At 42.5% G+C, this 17,071-nt stretch overlaps 1 protein-coding gene across 3 annotated transcripts in view; it reads left to right on the top strand.

The window, feature by feature from the left end:
* Nucleotides 1–1,212: 1,212 nt before the first annotated feature.
* The window catches only part of ZNF41 (zinc finger protein 41), a 46,485-nt gene continuing 30,626 nt past the window's right edge, over nucleotides 1,213–17,071 (top strand). For 2 of the 3 annotated variants that reach the window (XM_047076144.1, XM_047076146.1), the window contains exon 1: nucleotides 1,213–1,282. The gene's annotated coding sequence lies outside the window, so the exon portion shown is untranslated. Of the gene's footprint in view, nucleotides 1,283–1,691; nucleotides 2,088–17,071 lie in introns of those variants that run through there. The other variant, XM_047076145.1, reaches the window with a different exon arrangement.

Genomic DNA, 17,071 nt, shown 5'->3' with positions numbered 1-17,071 from the left:
TGAGATCGTGACCTGATCGGAAATCAAGAGTGAGAGGCTCAACAGACTAAGCCACCCAGGTGAACAAAATAACACATTTTTAAAGACCCAACTAACAAGCCTGAGCCAACAAACACATACGCTAAATGCCACAACTGGAAAATAGCCATTTTTTTCTTTAAAAAAAAATTTTTATGTTTATTCATTTTTGAAAGACAGAAAGAGAGCGCAAGCAGGGGAGGGGCAGAAAGAGAGGGAGACACAGAATCCAAGGCAGGCTCCAGGCTGTGAGCTGTCAGCACAGGGCCAGACACTGGGCTCAAACTCACAAACCATGAGATCGTGAGCTGAGTCAAAGTCGGAGCCACCCAGGCGCCCCAAAATAACCGTCTTTTCAATGAAGAGATGAAACATTTTTGAAAACTGGGCCCATACTTGAGCCTTAAGACAAGTTTCAACAAATTTCAAACACTCAACATCATTCAGACAATGTTCCCAGACCACAATGCAATTAGGTTAGAAATCAGTAACATTGGATTATCTTGGTGTTTGGGAAAATGAAAAACGGTGTAAGGAATTGTCAAATTTGCTGCACTCTCTCTAAATCCGCTGTGGAGTCATTAAATTTTTAGAGGAGTATGTGACAGACTGAGATGAGTCAAATCGCAAACAGCTCCTTCGGGGCAGCATTTCTTTCGACACGTGTGGACCAAAGCCCACCAAACGTGCAGCTGGCACTCGGCCGCTTTTGTTTCCTTCCTCTTATAAAAACTCCCCAGGCTCCAGGAAACTCTGGGCTGGGCTGTTCTGCCTGTGGGCAGCAGTCTGAATAAAGTACCCATTCCGTTACCCTGTGTGTCCTGAAGTTTTGCAAGTTGGACAATGGACTTCTCAATAATTCATGGATTAAAAGGGGGGGGCGGAATTTACAAATGAGCACTTGAAACCGAACACGGATGGAAATAAATCAAAACTCGGATCTTTGGTACTTTTTAGCCTTAATGCTTATATAAGGAGGCCAGGAAGGTCGATGCCTCGATTTTTTTGAACTGGAGGAAATGCCCCACCACTGATGTCACAGGTCCCGCAATTAGTCGCTCCGCAGACACTTGGTCCCTGGCGCTAAATCACCTCCGCTCCCCGCGCCCAGAGTGGTTAAACTCTCGCTGCGGGCGACTTCCGCTTCCTGGCCTAAATCTGACACGTACTATTCCCCCCACCCCGTGGGAACCACCCAGGGTCGGTGACAGTGGAGGAGCCCGGCGATGCCCTGAGCCGACGGGGCGGACAGAAGCGCCGGCAGGTGGGCATGTCGCGGCGCCCCGGGCCGTCCGGGGCCTTTTCCGTTCCCCCGAGCGGGGGAGCCGGGGCGGAGGCCGGGGCGGGGGCGGGGGCGGGCCGATCTCTGAGCCTGCCGCTCCGCGGTGTCTTGCCAGCGGGGACGGGGCGGCGGGAGACGGAGGGCGGCCCAGCGGCTTTTGAAGACGCCGCGGCTCCCCCCCCCCGCCACCCCCGGGGGATGCGGCCCGAGGGCGGGGCCCCCTGAGCGCTGGGCAGGGCCTGCGCCCGGGCGGCCGCCGGGGAGGATGCTGCCCCGCGGCGGGAGGAGTCCCGGCGGCCCAGCGCGCGCTCCGGCCGGCTCGCTCTCCGCGGCAGATCCCGCAGGGGCGGATCGGGCCTGGGACCCGGCGGCCCCGCGGCCGAAATGACCACCCTTCCAAGATGGCGACTCCCGTAGAGACACTCCCGAGGGGACAGCCATGTTAGTTGCCTGACAAAGTCACTAAAGAACACTTGAAAGCCCGCCTCTCCTCCGACACGCGCACACGCGCTGGCACCTCGCGAGTGCACCCCGTGGGGTTGCGGGCGGCCGGCCGCTCCCAAGCTGACACTGAGCATGTGCACGGGGAAGTCCAGACACGGAAGAGTCCCTCAGAGGTAGTTTCAACACTTAGGGGCCCGGGACGGAGTTTAACAGAGGCGGCACAGTTGGGCCAGTAAAGCAATTGATATGATTATGAGGCTGTTACGACATGGATTTCGTATGCAGTGATGGTACTCTTTAGGGCCAGTGATGATGAGGCTTCTCTGAGGTCCCTAGGGAGGAGGTGTGTAGAGGGAGTGACAAGGGTTTGGGGGTGAGTGATGGGGTCAACGGGGAAAATAAAATGGGTGGTCTGTGGGATGAGTGATGGGAGACCCGAGGGGTGACTATTGGCAGGTCTATGAGGTGAGCGATGAGGAGTCTACGGGGTGAGTGGTGACGACTCTCACAGGTCACTGAGGGGGTCTGTAGAGTAAGTGATGGAGGTCTGTGGAACAATGATGGGAGTTCTGAGGGGTAAGTCATAGCGGGTTGGTGGGGTAAGTGATAGGAGGTCTGCAAGATGACTGATTGGAGTTCAGTGGGTGAGTGATGAGGGGCCTTTAGGGAGTAATGAAATGGTCTGTGGAGTAAATGGTGGAGAGTTTGTGGGGTGAGTATTGAAGAATCAATGAATGAATGAATGAGTGATTCCGACCGCGAGGTGAGTGTTGCATGGTCTATGAGGTGCGTGATGGGATTTATTGAGTGGATGGTCAAGGTTTCTGTGGTGTCATTGATGCATTTATTTGGGACTAGTGACAGAGGGGCCAAGGGAATCAGATATGATGCTTCATGGAGTCAGTCAGTGATAGGTGGTCTGAAACTGACATGGGATGGTTTCAGAACCCCACTTTGACTTTGTTGGGCCTCCTGTATCTTTTTCTTCTACGTCATTAATGTCTCCCCTTGGTTTCATTATTTATCTTCTTTGGGTTTTTTTTTTTCTTTCATGCGTCTTTTTAAATTCCTGACTTGAATGCTTATCTCGTTAACATTCAATCATTTTCTTTTATAATATAAGCATTAAGTTGATGAATTTTCCCCTAAGAACGCTTTAGCTCCATGTAATGCATTTTGATGTGTAACATTTTCACTGTAGTTTACTTCTAACGTTTTCTGATTTGTGTTGCAGTTTTCTCTCTGACCCTCATACTTAGATAGGAGATTTCAATTTCCCCAAGAGTTGACATTTTGGTTATTGATTTCTAAACTATACTCAAAGGGCTCATTCTAATATTGTCTCCTACACTGAATATTGCTGCTTTTCTTCATTTTCCCCATTCTGAGAGCCAAACAGAATGGTATTTGTCTTTAGTTTCGTAAAGTAAATGGTACCTAGTATCTTGTTTTACTTTGATGTGCATTTTCCTGGCAACTAGTGGTTCAATATCTTCTCGTATTTATTCGCCATTGAAATGTATTTTTCAATTTTTTTTTTTTGAGAGAGAGAGACAGAGAGAGAGAGTTAGTGGGGAAGGGGCAGAAAGAAAGGGAGAGAGAACCCAAGCCAGGGTCCATGCCATCAGCGCAGAGCCCGATGCAGAACTCCATCCCACCAACTGTGACATCATGACTTGAGCCAGAATCAAGACTCAGACGCTTAACTGACTGAGCCACCCAGGTGCCCCAAAATCTATTTTTTTAAAGTTTTCATATTCCTTGCTCTTTTTTCCCTTCATGTGGTTTGTCTTTCTAATTTGTGAATATTAACCTTCTGTCATTTACTGTGATTTTTTTCCCCTCGATCTCTCTTTATATCTTGATTTTTGAAAGATGTCTTCACATAGGAAAAAATAATCATCTGATTAGAGCTCTCTTTTTCCTTTTCATATTATGAGTATCTTGTCTTGCCTACTGAATTCTTCCTGCTTTGTGCTTCCATAAATACATGCCTTAAAAAAATAAATATATATATGCCTTAAGTTTAACATTTTTATTGTTTTAATTTTTAAAGTTAAATTTCAATCAAACTGAAATTTACTCTGGTGTGTGATGTGAGATGAGATCAGTGTTTGTATCTTCCATTTGGATGGGAAATTTGCCAGCACCAATCATTAAAGGAATATACTTTTCTAACTCAATTAAATGCCTCTTTTGTCACAACATTTTTTTATTTTTTAGAATAATTTTATTATTATTATTATTTTTTAATGTTTATTTATTTTTGAGACAGAGAGGCAGAGCATGAGCAGGGGAGGGACAGAGAGAGAGAGAGAGAGAGGGAGACACAGAATCCAAAGCAGGCTCCAGGTTCCGAGCTGTCAGCACAGAGCCTGACGCGGGGCTCGAACCCATGAACCACAGGATCATGACCTGAACGGAAGTTGGACGCCCAACCGACTGAGCCACCCAGGTGCCCCGTCACAAAAATTTTTAAATGTGTATCACTCTGTTTCTGAGCTCTATTTTTCCTTCTGATATTTGTATCTACTTCCTTTCAAAAAATTGTATTGACTTTAGAAATACTTTAATAGCCAACAGTGCTAGTCCCCTCACTGTTCTTTTTCTTTCTTTTTTGGTTGTTTTCTTTAGTATTCTTAGCATTTATTCTTCCATTTGAATGTTAAGACCATTTTATTTTGTTTCAAAATGACCATTAAAGCTATAGTATTTCATAGTTTTCTTCTTATAGACCCAGCACCTTTTTCTAAAAAAAAATTACATTCTTAGATATTTTACATTGGTTTTTGTCACCAGGGTGAAGAGCATATTTTTTCTATTTCCGTAGAAAAAAAAATCTGTCAATTTTTCTTTTTCTTTTTTGTATTTTATTTCTTATCCAATGCAATCATTAGATTCTCATGTGAATTCTAGTTGCTTTTTATAGTCTCTTCGTTTTCCTAGATAGAATATCAGTCCATCCAATTAACAATAATACTCTCTCTTCCTTCCAAATATTTATGCAGATTACCTTGCCTTCTCTTACACTAGCCAGAGCTTTTGGAACAATGTTAAATGATAGTTGATAGAGGGAATCTCTATTTTGTTACTAATTTGAAAGTGAAAGGTGTTCATTCATTCATTCATTCACTCATTCACTCAACAGTTATTGAGTACACATTTGTGTACAACTTTTTGTGTGGACATAAATTTTCATGTCTCTTGGGAGTGGAACTCATTAAGTGTTGAGTGAATGAATGGGAGTGGAATTGCCAAACTGTTTTTCAAAATGGCTGTGCCATTTTACACCCCACTGGGAATGTATGAAGGTTCCAGTTAGTCTCACCCTCACCAACACTTGTCACTGTCTTCTTTTATTCTACTGTTTTTTTTTTAAGATTTATTTATTTTTGAGAGAGAGCACATGTTGGGAAGGGGCAGAGAGAGAGGGGGACAGAAGATCTGAAGTAGGCTCTGTGCTGACAGCAGTGAGCCCGATGTGGGGCTTGAACTCACGAACCGTGAGATCATGACCTGAGCTGGAGTCAGATGCTCAACCTACTGAGCCACCCAGGCACCCCTTTCTTCTTTTATTCTAGCCATCCTAGTGGGTGTGAAGTGGTATCTCATTGTGGTTTTGATTTCTATGTCTCTAATGACTACTGATATTGAATACCTTTTCGTGTGTGCAATGGACTGAATGTTTGGGTCCCCCCCAAAACTCATCTGTTGAAATCCTAATTCCCAATGTGATGGTATTAGGAGATTAGGCCTTTGGGAAATGATTAGGTCATAAGGGTGGAGCTCTCATGATGGGATTAGCACCCTTATAAAAGAGACCCCAGAGAGTCCTTTCCCCCTTTTTGCCATGTGAGGACACGGCAAGAAGATGGCCATCTATGAACCAAGAAGCAGTTCTCACCAGATACCAGATCTACTGATGCTTTGATCTTGGACTTCCCCATCTCCAGCACTGTGAGAAATGTTTGTTGTTTAAACTGCCCAGTCTGTGGTAGTTCATTATAGCAGCCCGTAATCACTGACCATGTGTTTTTTGCCCATTTGTGTATCTTCTTTGGAGGAATATCAGTTCAAATCCTTTGCCTATTATTAACTGAGTGATTTGATCTTTTTTTATTATTGAGTTGTAAACATTCTTTATACATTCTGGATGCAAGTCTCTTGTCAGCTATGTGACTTGCATTTGTTTTCTCCTATCTTGTGGGTATCTTTTCACTTTCTTGGTGGTTGACTTTGTAGCACGAATTATTGAATTATATTGGGGCGCTCATCTAAAAGCAATTGACTGTAAATATAAGGGCTTATTTCTGAACTCTCAATTCTATTTCATTTATCTATATGTCTACCCTTCTGCCAATACCACACTGTATTGATTTGTGTAGCTTTGTAGTAAGATTTTTTTAAATGTTTTATTTATCTTTAAGAGAGCAAAAGCAGAGGAGGTGCAGAGAGAGAGGGAGACAGAGGATCTGAAGTGGGCTCTGTGCTGAACAGGAGATCATGACCTGAGCCAAAGTCGGACGCTCAACTGACTAAGCCACCCAGGCGCTCCTGTAGTAAGTTTTGAGATAGGGAAATGTGTGTCCTCCAATTATGTTCTTGTTCAGTATTTTGGCTATTCAGGGTCCCTTGCATTTCCATATGAATTTTAAGATCCACTTAGAACCCTCTGTACAAATTCCAGCTTGGATTTTGACAGGGGTCATGTTGTACCTGAACATCGTTTTGAAGAATATTACCATCCTAATGATATTAAGTCTTATGATCTGGGCACTCTTTAGCATAATGTTTTCTGGTGATTTTTTGGTAGCCATTATAATATTTAAGTAGCTTTTTATGTTCCCATTTTAATTTGTATTTTTATTAGGAATGGCTCCTGAATTGTGTCAGATGCTTTTTTTAAAAATGTTTTTTTTAATGTTTATTCTTGTGAGAGAGAGACAGCATGAGCAGGGGAGGGGCAGAGAGAGAGAGGGGAGACACAGAATCCGAAGCAGGCTCCAGGCTCGGACCTGTCAGCACAGAGCCCGACGCAGGGCTCGAACTCACCGTGAGATCATGACCTGGGCTGAAGTCAGACGCTTAACTGACTGAACCACCCAGGTGCCCCCAGATGCTTTTTGATGTTACTAGTCTTATGGTGTTGTTCTCTTTAATTGACTGTTGTAATGAATTATACTGATATGTAGTGTGGCCCCATCTTTGACTTCCTGGGATAATTCTGTTTGGCTAGGAGGAATTTTTCTTATGAGACATGGTTGGATTTGAGTTAGTAATATTTTATTTAAAAATTTTGCCACTAGAAGAAAACTGTTTATACTTTTCTTGTCTTTGTACTATATTTGCATATGTCGATATTAAGGTTCTGCCACTTTTTAACAAGAATCCAGGAGATTTCTATCTTTTTATAGGTTAAAATGGCATAGAGATTATTTTCTTTAAGATTCAGCCATTTTCTTTGTCCATTCATCCATGCATGGACACGTGGGTTGCTTCCATATCTTGGCTATCGTAAATAATGCTTCAGTAAACATAGGGGTGCATATATCTTTTTGAATTAGTGTTTTCATTTTCTTTGAGTATATACCCAGTAGTGGAATTACCAAATCATATGGTATTTCTGTTTTTCAGTTTTTTGAGGAATCTCTATACTGTTACCACAGTGACTGCACCAATATACATTCAGCACTGGTCTTTTAAAATCCGAAAATTGTAATTATTTTCTTTTCTCTGGTTACTGGTCTTAACGGCCTTTGGGGGTGGGGGGATTAATTTCGGTAGTTTATGTTTGCTGGGGATTTTATATTCTCATAGAGCTGCGTGCGATACTCACATTATTTTGTTCACTCCCACCTTATTCTTCTCCATTAATACTGCTTTCGCTATTCTAGGGGCTGTGCCTTTCCATAGAAATTCTAGAATATGCTTGTCTGTGGATGTTGAACATATTCTCTGGTGCTTATTTGTGCCCCCTATATCGTGTTTGGTGAAATCTCTTCATGTCTTTGGCCCATTTTCTAACTGGATTGTTTTGTTCCTTCGGTATTGAATTTTGAGAATCCTTCATACGTAGCAGTTATGAGTCTTTGCCAGATACTTTCTCAAAGTCTGTAGCTTGTCATTTCATCCTCCTCCCAGTGCCTTTTGCTACAGTTTTTAATCTGGTGAAATCAAATATATGTGCATTTTCTCTTATTGATCATGTTTTTGGTGCCGTATCTAAGACGTCTCACTAAGCCTTAAGTCCTGATGATTTCCCCCCACGTTGTCTTTTAACACACTTGACAGTTTTACATTGTGCATTTGAATCTATGATCCATTTCAGGTTAATTTTTTATGAAGTGTGACATTTCAATCGAGATTCATTTTGTTTTTTCCTTATGAATGATCCAGTTACTCTGGCACCATTTGTTGAAAAGACCTTCCTTCATTGAATTGTTTCTGCGCCTTTGTAAAAAAAAAAAAAAAAAAAGTTGGCTCTACTTGCGTGGGGCTATTTCTGGGTTCTCTCTTCAGTGTCACTGATGTGTGTGTCTGCCCTTCATCAGTACCACATTGTCTTGAATCCTGTAGTTAAATAAAATGTCTTGAAATCAGGTAGATTGATTTCTCCTGTTTCTTCGTCAGAAATGTTTTAGCTATTGTAGATCCTTTGTCCTCCCACATAAATTTAAGAATACCTTTGCCCAGGGGCTCCTGGGTGTCTCAGTCGGTTGAGCGTCTGACTCTTGGTTTTGGCTCGGGTCGTGATGTCATGGTTTGTGGGTTCGAGCCCCACGTTGCGCTCTGTGCTCACAATGCAGAGCCTGGTTGGGGATTCTTTCTCCCCATCTCTCTCTCCCCCTCCCCCGCTTGTGCTCGCTCTCTTTCTCTCTCAAAATAAATAAATAAATAAACATTTTTTAAAAAGAGGGGCTCCTTAAAAACTGAGAACAAACTGAGGGTTGATGGGGGGTGGGAGGGAGGGGCGGGTGGGTGATGGGTATTGAGGAGGGCACCTTTTGGGATGAGCACTGGGTGTTGTATGGAAACCAATTTGTCAATAAACTTCATAAAAAAAAAAAATAAAAAAATAAAAAAATAAAAAGAGGGGCTCCTGGGGGCGCCTGGGTGGCTCAGTCGGTTAAGCGTCCGACTTCAGCCAGGTCACGATCTCGTGGTCCGTGAGTTCGAGCCCCGTGTTGGGCTCTGGGCTGATGGCCCAGAGCCTGGAGCCTGCTTCCGATTCTGTGTCTCCCTCTCTCTCTGCTCCTCCCCTGTTCATGCTCTGTCTCTCTCTGTCTCAAAAATAAATAAACTTTAAAAAAAAAAAAAGAGGGGCTCCTGGGTGGCTCAGTCAGTGAAGCATTCATCTTTGGCTCAGGCCTTGATCTCACGTTTTGTGAGTTCGAGCCCCACATTGGGCTCTGTGCTGACAGCTTGGAGCCTAGAGCCTGCTTCGGATACTGTGTCTCCCTCTCTCTCTATCCCTCTCCTGCTCACACTCTGTTTCTCTGTCTCAAAAATAAATAAATGTTAAAAAATTTTTAAAAGAAAACAATATTGGGGCGCCTGGGTGGCGCAGTCGGTTAAGCGTCCGACTTCAGCCAGGTCACCATCTCGCGGTCCATGAGTTCGAGCCCCGCGTCAGGCTCTGGGCTGATGGCTCAGAGCCTGGAGCCTGTTTCCGATTCTGTGTCTCCCTCTCTCTCTGCCCCTCGCCCGTTCATGCTCTGTCTCTCTCTGTCCCAAAAATAAATAAACGTTGAAAAAAAAATTAAAAAAAAAAGAAAACAATAACTTTGCCTATGTCTACAAAAACTTCTTGTCGAGATTTTAATAGGAATTCTATTAAGTCTGTATGTCAACTTGTGGAGAATTGATATTTTTCCTATGTTAAGGCTGCCAAACCATAAACACAGTAGCTCTCTCCATTTATTTAGATCTCTGTTGATTTCTTACATCAACATTCTCTAGTTTTCAGCATGCGAGCCCTATACATGTTTTGTTACATTTACACCTAAATATTTCATTTTCTGAGTGATGTAAATTATTGTATTTATTTGTTTCATCATGTTCATTTGTAGTATATAAAAGTACAGCTGATTTTTGTGTATTGTTCTTGTGTCCCATAGCCTTGTTGAAGTCATTACTTCTAGAAGTTTTTGTGTAAGTTCCTAGGGATTTTCTATCAGGACCATCATGTTATCTGCAAATAGGGTCAATATTATTTCTTCCTTTTCAATCTGTATGCCTTTTATTCCTTTTTCTTGCTTTATTGCACTGGCTAGAATTTTCATTACTATATTGAATAAGAGTGGTGAGGGGCACCTGGGTGGCTCAATCGGTTGAGCATCCGACTTCAGCTCAGGTCATGATCTCATAGTTCATGAGTTTGAGCTCCTCATCGGGCTCTGTGCTGACAGCTCAGAGCCTGGAGCCTGCTTTGGATTCTGTGTCTCCCTGTCTCTCTGCCCCTCCCCTACTCACACTCTGTCTCTCTCTCTCTCTCAAAAATAAATAAACATAAAAAAATTTTTAATTAAAAAAAAGTGGTAATAGTCAACATATTTGCATTGTTCCTGATATTAGGGGACATTTGGTCTCTCACTATTAAATATGATGTTAGTTATAGTTTTTTTTTGTAGGTCTTTTTTTATCAAGTTGACAAAGTTTCCTTTTATTTCAAGGTTCTAAGAGTTTTTCTTTTTTTTTTTTTTATCATGAACGGGTGTTGGATTTTGTCAAAATCTTTTTCGGCACTGATTGATATGATCATGTGATTTTTTCTTCTTTGGCCTGTTAATATGGTAGATTACATTGATTAATTTTCAAATATTGAGTTCATCTTGCATTCCTGCAATAACCCCCCTTGGTCATGGTGTACAATTCTCTTTGTATATCGCCGAATTATATTTGCTAATATTTTGTTAAGAATTTTTGCATCTATGTTCATGAAGGATATCGGTCTGTAGTTTTTTTTAAGACTTTTTTGGTTAGGTAATAGAATAATTCATCAAGAAACATCCTATTTTCAAATACAGCTGATGACAGAATGCAAAATTTGCTATGCAGACCAGGTATAAACCCAGTGGGAAAACATTAGCACATCAACAGTGTATTTTTTGTACTCTTTGTCTCATTTTGGTATCAGGCTTTAGGGAATGAGTTAAGAATTCTCTCTTCTGTTTTCTGGAAGAGATGGAGTGGGACTGATGTTAATTCTTCTTGAGAAGTTTGTGGAAATCTCCAGTGAAACCATTTTAGCCTAGACATTTCTTTTTTCTTTTTAATTTTTTTTTAATTTTAGAGAGAGAGCGCGCACAAGCAAGGGGGAGAGAGAGAGAGACAGAGACAGAGACAGAGAAATAGAGAATCTTAGGCAGGCTCCACACACGTGGAGCCTGATGTGGGGCTCAATCCCACAACCCTGGCATCATGACCTGAGCTGAAATCGAGAGTCGGATGCTCAACTAAGTGAGCCACCCAGGCACCCTGGCTACCTATTTCAAGCATTATTTTTAAAATCACAAATTCAGTTTCCTTAATAGTTACGAGGCTATTCAAATGAACTATTTCATAGTGGAAGAGTTGTGGTAGTTTGTACTTTTCAAGGAATTAGTCCATTTCATATAAGTTGTCAAATTTATTATTGTATTTCTTTATTATTCTTTTGATGTCTTCAGGGCCTATAGTGATATCCCCTATTTCCTTCCTAATATTAATCATTTGTGTCTCTGACTTTTTCGTTATCAATATTAATAGAGGTTTATTTTATTATTCTTTTTGGAAAACCAGCCCTATGATTGATTGTTTTTCTCTATTGTTTTTCTGTTTTCAGTGTCCTTGATTCCTGCTCCTATTTTATTATTTCTTTTCTGCTGTTGGCTTTGGTTTGCTTTGTTCTTCTTTTCTGATTTCTTTTTTTTTTTTCTGGACTTTATTTCTGAGTACTCTCTACACCCAACGTGGGGCTCTAACTCATGACCCTGAGCTCAAGAGTTGCATGCTCTACCGACTGAGCCAGCCAGGCACCCCTTCGTTTCTAATTTCTTGAGATGAGAGTTTAGATTACTGACTTGAGGCTTTTTCTCTTTTTACTTGTAAACATTTAGTGCCATAAATTTCACTTACAGCACTCCTTTAGTTTATGGAGCAGTGTCTTGGGCACTGGTTATCAATCCCAGGGGAGGACTCCCAACACTTCTGCCCACTGCACTTCGGTATCAGAGTCACCAAGGAAAACACAACACAGTCAAGCATGGAATGGAACAATGCTTTACTCACACGGAGAAGAGACAGAGTGAGATCAGCATCGGGAGTGTGCATTCTTTTCTCATAGCTGGCAGGTCCCCTGGCAGCCAAATGGCAAATAAGCATCGGAAAAGATCCTTCACTCCATTAGTTAGCAAGGAAATAGAAATTAAACTAAACTTAGATACAATTCACACACCTCTCATGTCACAGTGGAAGCACCTCACCCCCTCCCTTGCAGAGTCTGAAATACTGAAAGCTGGGAGCCATTGATGTACAAAAGTTCAGCAGAAAGAAATAGCACACACTGGGGCACCTGGGTGGCTCAATCAGTTGGGACTTTGGCTCAGGTCATGATCTCACCGTTGTGGGTTAGAGTCCCGCATCGGGCTCTCTGTGCTGACAGCTCAGAGCCTGGACCCTGCTTCAGATTCTGTGTCTCAGTCTCTCTCTGCCCATCCCCTGCTCATGCTCTGTCTCTTGTCTCTCTTTCTCTCAAAAATAAACAAACATATAAAAACATTTTTTAAAAAGGAACGGCACACACTCAGTCTGAAGTAGGGAAAAATATTCCCACACAAGGCAATAAACCCAACACAGGCTATGTGAGCTCTTTGTCTTTTGGGAAGGAAGTGTTCTAGGCCCAAGGTCAATTCTTAGGTCATCAAGTAGGGATTAAAAGATCATATGCCTGAGATTGTATCCTACAAATTTTGATATGTTGTATTTTCATTTTTATTTAGTCCCATGTATTTTTTTTAATTTAATGTTTATTTAATTTTGAGAGAGAGAGAGACAGAGCATGAACAGGGGGGAGGGTCAGAGAGAGGGAGACACAGAATCTGAAGCAGGCTCCAGGCTCTGAGCTGTCAGCCCAGAGCCCGACGCGGGGCTTGAACTCACGAACCGCGAGATCATGACCTGAGCCGAAGTCGGACGCTCAACCGACTGAGCCACCCAGGCGCCCCCCATGTATTTTTTAAAAATTTCCCTTGAGACAGGGCACCTGAGTGACTCAGTCAGTTAAGCGTCCGACTTCGGCTCAGGTCATGATCTCACAGTTCATGAATTCGAGCCCCGCGTCGGGCTCTGGGCTGACAGCTCAGAGCCCGGGGCCTGCTTCAGATTCTGTGTCTCCCTCTGTCTGCCCCTCTGCTGCTTGCACTCTGTCTCTCGCATTGTCTCAAAAATAAATAAACATTAAAAAAAATTTTTTTGAAGTTTCCCTTGAAACTTCCTCTTTGGCCTGTGGTTTCTTTAGAAGATGTTGTTGAGTTTCTGAGTGTTTGGGGATTTTCCTGTTCCCTTTTTGTTTTGATTACTGGTTTCACTCCATTGTTGTCAGCGAGCATACTATGTGTGATTTCAATTCTTCTACAGTTGTTGAGGTTTGTCATGTTGTCTAGGATATGGTCTTTATGGTCTATTTTCTGTGGACATTTAAAAAGAATGTATATTCTGCTACTGTTGGGTGGAATGTTCTATAAATGTTGCTCAGATCCTGTCGGTCGATGGTGTTCATGAATTCTTTTTTTTTTTTTTTAATTTTTTTTTTCAACGTTTATTTATTTTTGGGACAGAGAGAGACAGAGCATGAACGGGGGAGGGGCAGAGAGAGAGGGAGACACAGAATCGGAAATAGGCTCCAGGCTCTGAGCCATCAGCCCAGAGCCTGACGCGGGGCTCGAACTCCCGGACCGCGAGATCGTGACCTGGCTGAAGTCGGACGCTTAACCGACTGCGCCACCCAGGCGTCCCGAATTCTTTTTTTAACCTTGCTGATTTTCTGTCCAATTGTTCTGTCAGTTGCCAAAGGAAGGGTATTGAAGCCTCCAACTATAATTGTGACTTTTGTCTATTTCTCCTTTCAGTTTCATCAAATTTTGCTTCATATATTTTGCAATTCTATTGCATGGTGTATACACACTTACAACTGCTATGTCTTCTTGGCGGATTGACCCTTTTATCATTATGTAATGTCTCTGTATGTCCCTGGTAATTTTCTTCACTCTGAAGTCTACTACTCTATCCAATATTAATAAGTTCACTCCTGCTTCCTTTTAATCAATGTTTGCATGATACAGCTTTCCTTTTCAATTTTTATTATTTTATTTTTTTTCAAATTTTTATTTAAACTCTAGTTAGTTCAACCTACATATATCATCATATTTGAAGCACATTTCTTGTAGGCAGTACATAGTTGGGTCACGATTTTTTATTTTTTATTTTTTTATTTTAGAGAGAGAGAGAAAGAGCTCCACACTCAGCATGGAGCCCAATACGGAGCTTGATCCCACAGCACTGGGATCATGACCTGAGCCTGAGCTGAAATCAAGAGTCGAACACTCCACTGACTGAGCCACCCAGGTGCCCCTGGATCATGATTTTTTAAATTGAATCTGCCAATTTCTGTCTCTAATTAGTGCATTTATACCATTTACACTTTATATAACTATTTATATGTTAAGGTTGGAGCCTGTCATATTTTGTGTTTTCTGTTTGTTCTCTCTGTTTTTGTTTTCTCCTTTATTTTTCCCCTTTCTTTGGGGTATGTGGACATTTTGAAGAATTCCATTTTGATTATCTAGTATTTTCAGGAGGATCTCCTTATGGAGCTTTTTTTTTTTTGCCAGATGTTTTATGTATTGTGTAACATATACACAACTTATCAATGTCTATTGGTATCATTTTACCACTTTCAGCGAAGTGTGGAGATCTTCCTTACCCCTTTTCTCTTTATCCTCCCCTATTCATTGTCTTAATATAATTGTCTTATATATTTCCTTTATATGCATTGAGCACCACATTAGATGGGGTTATAATGTTTGCTTCAACTGTCAAACCTATTTTAGAAAACTTAAGAGAAGGAAAGCATAGTATATTTACCTATATTTTTTGCTCTTTCCATATTCTTTCTTCCTTACTGATGGTCCATTTTCTTTTATCATTTCCTTTCTGGTTAGAGAACTTCCTATAGCCATTCTTTTTTGGTAAGCCTGCTGGTAATAAATTCCTACTTTTCCTTGACCTGAAAATGTCTCAATACTTCTTTCATTCCTGAAGGATATCTTTTATGGGCATGGGATGCTAGACTAACAAGTCTTTCCTTTTAGCACTTGAAACATGTTGTTTGGGGCGCCTGGGTAGCTCAGTCGGTCGGGCATCTGACTTCAGCTCCGGTCATGATCTCGTGGTTCGTGGGTTCAAGCCCTGCATCAGGCTCTGTGCTGACAGCTCGGAGCCTGGAGCCTGCTTCTGATTCGGTGTCTCCCTCTGTCTCTCTGCCCCTTCCCCACTCACGCTCTGTCTCTGTCTGTCTCTGTCTGTCTCTCTCTCTCTCTCTCTGAAAATAAATGAACATTAAAAAAAAATTTTTTTTCAAGGAAAAATGTTGTGCCATTTACTTCTGGTCCTAAATGGCACCTTCTTCCAATAGAGGGTCGTTTCGTCTACATTGAAAATCTACTGTTTAGTGTGGCCACCTTCATTATCTGAGCTAGATCTTCTGGATAATTTGCTGCAGCTTCTATATCAGCACCCACTGCTCTGCCTTACACTTGTATGTCATGGAGGTGGCTTCCTTCCTTAAAATGCATGAACCGACCTCTGCCAGCATCAAACTTTTTTTCTGCAACTTCCTCACCTCTCTCAGCCTTCAGAGAATTGAAAGGAGTGAGTGCCTTGCTGGGGATTAGGCTTTGGCTTAAGGGAATGTTGTGGCTGGTTATACGGAGGTGGCTTGCGGCACCCCAAAACCGTTATTATAATAGTAACGTCCAAGGTCACTGGCCACAGGTCACCACAATAAATATAAGAATAGTGCAAAGGTTTGAAATATTACGAGAACTATATTACCAAAACGTGACACAGAGACACGAAGTGAGCAAATGCCTGTATTTCTTCTCTGAGGTTTTCTATTGTCTCGTTTGTGTTAGGCATTCTTCATCATTGCCCAGTGAAGTGTGCTTACGATGGCTGCTCTAAAATCCTTGTCAGGCAGTTCCGGCATCTGTTGGGGTTTCAGTGTTGGCATCTGCTCAGTAATCTTTCCTCCTTCCAGCTGAGGTGTTCCCGGTTCTTGGTATGACATCTGATGTTTCATCGTGTCTAGGACATGTGGGTATTAAATTAAGAGGCTCTGGAATTCATTTAACTCTCATGTTTTCACAGGCGTCCTTTGACAGACCTCCGTTGGGTGAAGGGTGATGTCAGCTCATTACTCCACTTGGCCTCTTTGCGGGGTGGGGGGGGTGTCCCTTATATTGCCCGGTTGGGGTAGGAGTTCATGCTTCCCCCAGGCCTCTGCTGATGCCACCCTGACTGGGAGGGAGATAGGTGCCTTGTCACTGCTTCCCATTTGATGCCCCTTGACATTGTTGGCAGAAGTGGCCTAGTTACTGCTGAGCCTTGGTGAGAGCTCTAGTAGGCCTCCTCTGACATCACTCAGTGGGGAGAAGGGAGGACACTGTGTTAGCTCTGGGTGAGGATGGGAGCCCAGACTCCTCACATTGTCTCCACTGTCACCGACGGGTGGGAGAGGAAGAGGCAGTGGTTACTATTGCCCAGCAAGGCAGAAAGCTCCAGCACCCTAATGGGCTTTCTCTGATACCGCCTTGGCAGGGGGCAAGGGTTGTTGGGCTGGGGGTACTGTAAGAAGTTACAGTTTGTCAAGGGTGGGAGTATGGGCTCTCCACTTGGCCTTTGCTGTTAGTGATGATGGTGGGACCCCAGTGTTTTCTGTGGTGCTTGGCTTGAGTAGAGCCATCATTGTCTGAAAGTTTTCTATCTTCCTAGACTGCCTCTTCCCTGGTCCTTTGACTAGAGAGAGCAGGCTTTTCTTTGGGCACTTTTTGTCTGCACCCATTGGCCTTTCTAGGTTGCTGGCTTCTCCAGCACCAAGTCTAGGATATCTGAGGCTAAAAGAAAACCCCGTACTGCCACATCGTTTTTGGGGTCTCAGGATCCCTAGCCAATATGCCTTCTTCATTTCTTTCAGAATCTTCCTATGTTTTATATATAATGTCCACACTTGTTAGTTGTATGTAGCAGAAAAAAAACAGTTAAACATATCTACTCCATCTCCACAAGAGG

The sequence above is a fragment of the Lynx rufus genome, unplaced genomic scaffold, assembly GCF_022079265.1.
Source record: "Lynx rufus isolate CCGP_SWC_20201006 ecotype Redwood Valley unplaced genomic scaffold, mLynRuf1.p SCAF_14, whole genome shotgun sequence".
NCBI lineage: Eukaryota > Metazoa > Chordata > Mammalia > Carnivora > Felidae > Lynx > Lynx rufus.
This window is presented reverse-complemented; position numbering and strand designations above follow the sequence as displayed.